A 6,338-nucleotide genomic window follows, 5' to 3' on the forward strand; every position below is an offset into this window, starting at 1 on the left:
AGCCTGCTAAATTGAATCAATCCCCAAAATAACCAGTGCCTCAATTAACTGGAATCTTGTAATGTAGGGGTCAAAGCAACTTATGGTCAAAATATTAGCAACTCTCAGAATGGCAAATTTTGTCAGTTTTGAAGACACAATATCTATAGTTTGTTTAAAATGGAGCTTTATACACTGGTAAGAAGAGCCTATGGGCAAACTCCTGAGCTGGTATAAATCAGCATATCTCCAGTGACTTTCATTCATAGATTCCAAGGCCAGAAGGGACCATTGTGATCATCTAGTCTGACCTCCTGCATAACACAGGCCATAGAACATCCTCTAATAATTCCTAGAGCAGATCCTTTAGAAAAACATCATACTTGATTTAAAAATTATCTGTGAATCCACCATGACCTTTGTTAAATTGTTCCTATGATTAATTACACTCATTGTTAAAAATGTACATCTTATTTCCAATCTGATTTTATCTAGTTTCAACTTCCAGCCCTTGGATCATGTTATACCTTTCTCTGCTAGACTGAAGAGCCCATTATTAAATATTTGTTCCCTATGTAGATACTTCCAGATTATAATCAAGTCACCCCTTAATCTTCTCTTTGGTAAGGAAAATAGATTGAGCTCCTAATACCGCTATAAGGCATGTTTTCTAATCCTTTAATCATTCTCGAGCCTCTTCTCTAAACACTCCCCAATTTATTAACATCCTTCTTCAACTGGAACATCAGAATTGGACACCATATTTAGGCTGCCTTCACGCCAGTGCTAAATACAGAGGTAAATAACCTCTTTATTCCTACTTGCAATTCGCCTGTTTATGCATCAAAGGAGTGCATTAGTGCCCCTTTGGCCCCAGCATCACACTAGGAGCTCATATTCAGCTGACTAGTCACCATGACTATGCTATGCTAATTCACACCAGCTGAGGCTCCAGCCCTTATAATCTTTACAATAACTCTCTCTCTTCCCCCACCCAATATTTACCTTCTTACAGTCAACTGCCTGTATTCCAAGAGGTATGAAAGAGTGTTTACCAGAGAGCAAAGAATAGGAGGGAGACTGAGAAGTCAGATTCCAGTGTATTGAAGAGATCGGTGATGAAATTCAGAGATGATATTTACAATAAAGTTAGGTGACACATGAGCCATTCTATTTATGATCTTCCCAATGCTATCTGATTGTGCAGTCTCTCACAATTAGCTTTGACAATGGCAAATATAAAGAGAACAAGAAAACACACACATTGTCTCGGGGTGCTCTATCGCTCAAAAGCTTGTGAGCTTTAAAAATGTTGAATCGTGAAACTAAAGTTATTGAAAATGTTATATATATACACCAAAGAAATGCCCCCACCCTTCCCAGTTTCAAGATGTCCTTTTCTGTTTGGTTATTTTTGTTGCATCCCTCTTTTGTGAGTTTTTCAACTCTATCTGATTTCAGCCTGTTGATTGGTGCCAGATCTCACTGTTCCAGTTTTAATATCTCATCCGTAAAGTAAACATGCAGTTTATGACCTTTTTCTATAGCCTTAGCGTCATAATTCAGCCTGTCTGCTGCCAATAATAAGAACAAGAAACCCTGTGAAAGCATGGAGGTGAATTTGAGTCTGAAGCGTGTGGCATCACTAAAATGTAAAGGACAACTGAAATGTATTAGAGAGACAATGGGGGCGAGGGAATATCTTTTATTGGACCAATTTCTGCTGGCGAGAGAGACAAGATTTCAAGCTACACAGAGCTCTTTTACAGCTCTGAAATGTATTGTCAGATGAAAAAAATCTTTCCCTTTCTTGAACTGAAAATTTGATGCTAAGATAGGGTAGGATAGGATAATGTAATGTGAGATATATAAGTACATTACATAGACAGATGTAACATGATGCACTTTTTTCTGCCATATTTGTTAGAATTTCCATTCTAAATTCCTATGGAAGAATTGAGTACTAGTTTCAGGCTCAGTGTTTTTTAGCTCGAAAAAACACCACAGTGTTAAAGTGCTCTTTCAAAGCATCTGGGGGCTGTATAGCGCTGTGTTGGGCTCTAATATCCTTCGTGTCTAGCTGTTCAAACTCAGGAGACAGCTGTTCCACTTCCACCCCAGCAGCAGCTTTCCCTCCTTTACTTCACAGATATTATGCAGGACACAGCAGCCAGTTATAACCATTGGCCTGTTTTCCCCACTGAGATCCAGTCTTGTGAGTAAACTATGTCAGTGTCTCTTCAATCTACCAAAAGTGCATTCAACTGTCATTCTGAACCTGCTGAGCCAGTAGTTGATTCTTTCCCTGGTGCTGTCAAGGTAGGCTGGGTTCCTCAGAATCACTGGTGGCATTTCAATATCGCCCATTGTAATCTGCTGATTGGGAAAGAAAGTCCCTGCTTGTAGCTTTCTGAACAGGCCCGCATCCTTAAAGATGCGAGCATCATGCACCTTCCCTGACCAGCCACCATAGATGTTGGTGAAGCATCTCCAATGATCCTCCCATGCTTGCTAACCATAAAAAAGTAGCCCTTTCTGTTGACATACTCTGTGGCAAGATGGTCTGATGTCAAAATAGGGATATGTGTGCTGTCTATTGCTCTATCACAATTCAGGAACCCCATTGCTACAAATCCATCCGGCACATTGCCAAGAGTCACAGTCCTGAGTGGCAGGAGATTATTAGTGGTCCTGCTCACCTGCATGACAATGGTCACTGCAGTGGCTTTTCCAACTCCAAACTGATTTCTCACTGATCGGTAGCAATCGGGCCTTGCAAGTTTCCACAGTGTGATCACCATTTGCTTCTTTGCTGCCAGTGTGGCTCTCCTTCTGGTGTCCCGCACTGGAGGGCTGGGGCAAGCTCAACAGATAGATCCAGGAATGTGGCATCTGAAAGTTCTGCAGCCACTGCTCGTCAGCCCAAGCCTGCATTACAATGTGATGCCACCAGGCAGTGCTCATTTTTCGGGCCCAGAAGCAGCGCTCCACCATCTGCAGCTGCTCTGTGACTGCCACCAGCAACCTTGAATTGGTCCTCCAAGAAATTGTCACGTTCCCTGCTGATTTGGTGGTTCTTACAGCTCTGCAAATACTGGAGTATCATGCGCCCTGTGCTTACAATGCTCATGACAATAGTCAGAGCTGTGCCAGTTCCATGCATCTGTCAGAGATGGCAGACAGTGAGGAGGGCTGCGTGGATTTGTTGGATTTTTAAAAAAGTGGTGATGATTATGGGATATAGATGACATTATGGGATTGAGACAGCTGCACGCTGAGAAGCTGACCTCTTCTCCCAGTTACCCTTGTGCAACTCATTTCTGCTCCTCCATTCATTGCCAAAACTTCCCAAAGTACAGTGCTCTGGACGGAGCCGAGATGCACACTGGGATACCTACTCATGATGCACCACCCTGTGCATCAACACAAGCACTCCAGTTGAGTACATACAGTGGCGACCCGAGGAACCAAGTATGCACACACTTAAGAGATATACTAATTGCTGCAGCTTTATGTCAACATAACTTGCATCAACCAAAGTTTGTAGTGTACACATGGCCAGTATGGATAGGGACTTGACAGATTTAACAGTTTTAATGGAGCTGTTAATGATCCATCAACTAAAGCATTCATCAAAGAGGCTTTGACTTAATGAGGATTTGAACCCAGTGAAAATCTTCTAAAGAAAACAGACTGTTGAAAGAAGGCTTCATTGGAATCATGTTGAAACAACTATACTCTTCACTATTTCACCTGTTTAAACTCCCCTCCACCCCAGGGACTTTCTTCACAAATCCTTGAAGCCCCTGCTTTCAGTTTTCATTACCAGCACAGAACTCAGCTGAGATTCACCAAAACATTTGCTCAGGGTCAAGAATCTTCCAAGGGAACAGAGATCAAGCAATGAGGCTTTTTATGTTGAAATGAATGAAACCTGGCAGTTTCAAGTGCTTGAACTTTTATGGTTCTTAGCAGATTCTCAGCTGCTGTACATTATCATAGCTCCATTGAAACAAATAAAGCTATGGCAATTTACACCAGCTGAGGACCTGCCCCATGGATTTTAAGGCCAGATGGGACTGTTATCATCTAGTCTGACTTCCTGTATAACACAGGCCAGAGAATTTCACCAATTGATTCCTGCATTAAGCCCGTAAAGCTGCTTGAGCTACAGCATGCCTTTCAGGAAGACATCCCATCTTGATGTAAAGACTTCATTTAAATCTCAAATGCAAAGTGAAACTCGCCAGGTACAAGGACTCACTAAAGTTTTCAATTTTCTCCCCAAGTCTTCGTAGGTCCAAGCATGGCAGTGATTCTTCCTCAGGAAGAGGAAGAACGGATGTGTCTGTCAGCTTCAGCGGCTCACAAATGCTACACTTTCAGTTTTCCAGAGGGTCTACTGGGGGCTCATAGAAGGCATTCTGTCTTTCTGTTGCCCATAGGCTGAGACAGCCCATGGGCTTTCCAGCACTCCAGGCCTCTGGTGGATTAAGGAATAATATCTATGCAGCATGGACTTTTTATATCCTATTTTTATATATTTCAACATGCTACAGTTTTTTGTCAGTTGCCCTGTACTTAAACTGAATTTACTGTCTGTCATCTGAGCCTGGGGAGTTACCCTGTGTCACAGGTGGAGGTAACAGTTCCCTCTGGGTGCATTAGTTAAAGCAATATTTTTGTCTATGTATGTAGACAAGGACTAAGACCTTACAAATCAGTGTATGGATTAGCATGTGTGTCATGGGGTGCTCCACTCACAGCTAAGATGGCACCTCCTCATGGTCATTCTGGGGAATAGCTCACCAGGTCTACATCCCTTCTTGCATTTGCACTCCATCTCTCTCTCTCTCTCTCTCTCTCTCTCTCTGTCTGCAGCCCCTCTCTCGCTCCAGGAGCTGCTGCTGCTGCTGCCACTCAGGCGTGTCATTTAGAGAGGGTGGAAGGAGGAGCTCCCCCCAACTTTCATAACAACAGCTGGGAGCCACACTGCTTGCTCCTGTCTCCTCTCCCCTCATTGGCCTATTCTTTACTCACCAAATAAGGATGCAGAGGTGTATCTGGCAGAGTCAATAGCAGGGCTGGGAACCACTGCACCACTTTTTCATTCCTGAAACAAACATGCTCAGCTGGTGGGAGGAAGGAAGCTCTCAAGCTCTGTGCATAGGTCTGAAGATGCTTGGTGCAGATTGTATCATGATCTGCACCTCACCTTCACATGTCAACATATTAAAAAGGCAGGAGCAAACTCCTTGTGACACCAGTAGACACAGGGCTGCTCAGGCAGGGGAGGAGGCTCCTGCCCTGGCCCATTCAAGGGACAATTATCCTCACAGACAGCCCAGATTTGGAAGTTTCAGGCTGCACTGAAGAATGACCACCTGTAATCTTTCCCTGCTGTGAAGAAACAAGCATGTGCTGTCACACCACAAATATTGCTTAAATGACTCTGAAAACTTTCCCTTTTCCCCCCCAACTCTCTAATTTTTTAGTAAATGGCAGTTAGTACCAGTGTGGCCATTTCTTCTGCCATTTAATCCCACTTGTCTGTGAGAATCTTTCCTTGGCCTACAATGGGCTTTGGGTCAGGTTACCAGGTAAATCCATATAGGGTGATACACACAAATGCTGTGAATGCCTTAATCTTACCAAATCTCCCCTGGGTCACACTTTTTCTAGGACCTTTTTCCCAAAATACCTTTTAAGGAGCTGTTTGTCCTTAATATGTGCAGATAAAAGAAACTGCTGCCCTCAAGCAACCATTTTGTAACTCCATCTGCTGTGCTGTATGTCCTTCTCTTCCAACTGGTCAGTAATCTTAGCTCCTCTTGTACTGACTCTTTAATATTTCTGACGGGGACAGTCTCACAAACTTGAGTACCTCAGTGAATTTCATTGAAGTGACGTTTATTCTCTCAAACCCTTACAACAATACACTAGAAACCTCCTTCCAACTTAATCCTTTGTATTTGTCATAACTCTGTATAAAACCTTCAGTGCACATAAACCCAAGCCAATCTGAACAATTTGTAAGATTTGGCTTTCAAAATGTGTTAATTATAGATCCATGCTGCTAACTGTCATCATTTAATTACATGCTAGATAGTGGTTTTTTAAGAGTTTTTTTTTTTAATTTGGCATCTCAGCTACTTTTGAGCCATCATTAATTTCATCCCCTCCTTCATTTGTTAATTAAATGCACATACTTTCTCTCTAAAACTACTTTGCCCCTTGACAAACTTTTAAATGTTCATCTTAATCCCGGTAGTTTAGCATCAACTCATTTGTTAGTCATGAAAGATCAAGTTACAACACATAATCCAGTGTTCTTCATTGCAAGGCCTGGGGGGCAGTGG

General features: G+C 42.5%; 1 long non-coding RNA gene across 1 annotated transcript; it reads left to right on the plus strand.

Moving 5' to 3' along the window:
- Positions 1 to 4,097: 4,097 nt before the first annotated feature.
- Positions 4,098 to 5,339, plus strand: LOC137159617 (uncharacterized). The gene is made up of 2 exons (XR_010921664.1): positions 4,098 to 4,184; positions 4,269 to 5,339. It is a non-coding gene; the product is annotated as an uncharacterized lncRNA (long non-coding RNA).
- The last annotated feature ends 999 nt before the right edge of the window (positions 5,340 to 6,338 follow it).

This window comes from Emydura macquarii, unplaced genomic scaffold (assembly GCF_026122565.2).
Source record: "Emydura macquarii macquarii isolate MOO-44397 ecotype Brisbane River unplaced genomic scaffold, CSIRO-AGI_Emac_v2 contig_1876, whole genome shotgun sequence".
NCBI lineage: Eukaryota > Metazoa > Chordata > Testudines > Chelidae > Emydura > Emydura macquarii.